The sequence below is a fragment of the Etheostoma spectabile genome, chromosome 2 (assembly GCF_008692095.1).
Source record: "Etheostoma spectabile isolate EspeVRDwgs_2016 chromosome 2, UIUC_Espe_1.0, whole genome shotgun sequence".
In the NCBI taxonomy this organism is placed as follows: domain Eukaryota; kingdom Metazoa; phylum Chordata; class Actinopteri; order Perciformes; family Percidae; genus Etheostoma; species Etheostoma spectabile.
In genome coordinates, this window is record NC_045734.1 from 25,587,090 (window position 1) to 25,590,022 (window position 2,933).

Here is a 2,933-nt window from a genome sequence, read left to right on the forward strand (position 1 = left end):
GTGTGTGTGTGTGTGGATTTGTGTAGCGATAGCCCTGCTATGCCGAGATAAGCATGCCGCCTGCTGCCTCAGCTCTGATAATGTCCATCTGATACCTATCTCCGACTGCGGTCTCTCATCAATAACTTTCCGTCTGGTTTCACATGTCGGATCCTGTCGATTTGAATAATGGATTAATTTGTAATATTCTGTGGGCTAAGAAATATATTGTCAGGACCTTATGTCCATTATCGTCTGTTTGTCCAAGAAACCATTTTAAATCTTGTGCGTGAGAAGGTCTTGAGTTTGCAGTTCCACTTTACCTCCAACTACTCCACTGATCAATAACGTGGAGCTAAGGCGCCGTGACAGACCAGCAGGAGGAGAGGATGAGAGGAGGGGAGGAGAGGAGGAGAGGAGGAGAGGAGGAGAGGAGGGGAGGAGAGGAGGCAAGGAGGATAGGAGGAGAGGAGGGGAGGACTGCAGGCTAGCATACATGAACATTACACAGGTTCTGATAATCATAAACAGGCTCCGTTTTCTTTCCACTGTTTATGTACGATATTGATCAGAAGCCTTGAGGAAACAAACCTTTTTCTTTTTGCGAACACTTCACACTTCACAGTCTTTAAAGCAACAACTCCTCCAAACCACCGGCAAGGCGCTTTATGTGTACAGCACATTTCAGCAACAAGGCAATTCAAAAAAGCTTTATGTAAAACATTAAAGGGCAGTTATTGACAGGTAAAAATATACAAACAGCTAAAATGGAACAAGACAGGTATGACATAGGAGAATAAAGGTTACAGTGCAGTGGAAGAAATGAACAATTACTTAAAAAGGCAGGTCTTCAGCTCTGATCTGAAAGAACGCAGGTTTCTGGGGTTTGTTCCAGATGTGTAGTGCAAGAAAATGTAACGCTGCTCCTCCATGTTTAGTTCTGTCTTTGAGACAGATAGCAGAACTGTCCCAGACACAACGGCATAGGTTCAAATGGTCGCGGTTTTAAACACGTCGTTAACGTTTGGTTGTGTCAAGGCACAAAAACGACATTTTAAACTGTTTATGACTTGTTTATAATGTTTATGACACCTGTAAGTAAAGTGTGACCCTAAACTGCATTCTCAATTATGTTTTTTTCATCCAGATTACGTTTACATCCTTGTTCCAGCGACTAGTGAAACCGCCACAGTTTTAAATACATGTAAACAGGAATAGAAACAAAACTACTTGGTTAGATTAAGAATACATCATGGTTTGGTTAACAATACATATGTTTGTAATGTAACGTATCTGACAAACACACTTTATGTAAGTTAGTTTCGTTAGTTAAGTACATAAGGTAAGTTAACGCACGTTAAAATAAGTCAACGTTGACATTAGAAACATATTTACGACACCAATAACAATCGTAATCCGGGACAACATACCTTTCCCTCAAACCGTAATTGAGAATGCAATTTAGCTGCAAAAAGCAGTCTTCTTGACTTGAATCTTTCTTCTGGATCTTTACATTCATGTCAGCAAATGTAATATGTGTTTCACTGACCTCCATGCTGCAGTACCCTCAGGCAAGGAAGGAACCCCCAGCCCCGGTGAAGATGTCCTTTGGGCAGCTTTCCTCATTTCTGCATGTGTGTGCATTTACTTATCATGCCTTCTTTAAGTCGCTGCCAGAGTATGATTGGAAGTCACTTTGCATTGATAACTAGAGGCATAAAACACCCCTCCAACCCACATGCGTATAGACAACCAACACCTAATAGCATTATATAATGACATTAACAGACAAAACTTATGAGACCCTCATCCGGCTCAGTAGGCGATGCCGTGATTCATCCTTCAGCCTGCCCGTCTTCAATAAACAAGGACTGCGCTCGTATGAAGTAAAACATATTCTGCGTCTTCTCTGAGGCTGCAGCTCTAATTCCTCTCCAAACACAGCGACTCAGAGGAGCAGAAATTGATCAGTCTCCATTCAGTGTATTTACTGTGCTGCAACTTGATTGTCGCAGATCAATGCGTCTGCTCTTTGAGCTGAGGTCGTAGCATTTGGGCATGCAACTGTACTGTAGCCAAATGGATTTGAAATTGATATCGATCCCCTGGTTTGCCCAAGAGTTGAATTTATTCATTCAATAAGAACGGGAAAAAAATCCTGCGAAGGGGGAGCAGAGGTGGGGGTTTTCCCGTTCAGTGTGCTTGCTAAGCAAAGGGAAATCTGACGGTGGAGTTTAATGAAATCAGCCATAAAGGTAGAGACACAACGGGTTTTGCCATGTAGCACGACAATGCATCGACATGCAGTGTATCTACAGTACACCCTGGAGGACTAAGCTGGGTTTGTGCTTGTCCCCCTTAGATGCCAATAACGTAGCTTTTGATTTATAGTCCAGTTTGAAATTTCCTCTTTTGAGAACACCGCTGCACCGCTGGATGGATGTATCACGCTGTACATTGTGTCGTGTAACGTAGCCAGAGCCAAAACCAAATAGGAAGGCAGACTGTTGTGTGCCAAGGCTTCGAAGCGTGTGTCGAGTAATCCCAGAAGTTTTTCATGAAGCGTCTATCAGGGCTTGTGTCGTTTTAGACAAATAGCGTCCTCGATGACATCTGAAGCCCCGCTGCACGTCTGTACAGCGGCACTGGTTCAGGAAGGGGTTCAGATGTACAAGGTTTTATTAAACATCCATGATCTAGCCTACACGAGGACATTCACTGCCCTCTGGCAGCTTAAACCACTGACACTTTCCACTTTTAGAAAACTAAATATATTACGATAATAATTGACCCATTATTATATGATGTCCAAAGGTTGATATCCACGCGTCTGATGGGCACATTCCTATCAAGACAGATTATTTGATTGATTGATTGATTATTTATTTTCACTACAAAAACAATAAGACAGTATTATATATTACACAAAAAAGATGTGACGGATGATTGCCGAA

General features: G+C 42.2%; 1 long non-coding RNA gene across 1 annotated transcript in view; it reads right to left on the minus strand.

The window, feature by feature from the left end:
* LOC116697675 (uncharacterized) overlaps positions 1 to 2,933 on the minus strand; it is a 10,308-nt gene that overhangs the window by 5,719 nt on the left and 1,656 nt on the right. The window lies entirely within an intron of this gene.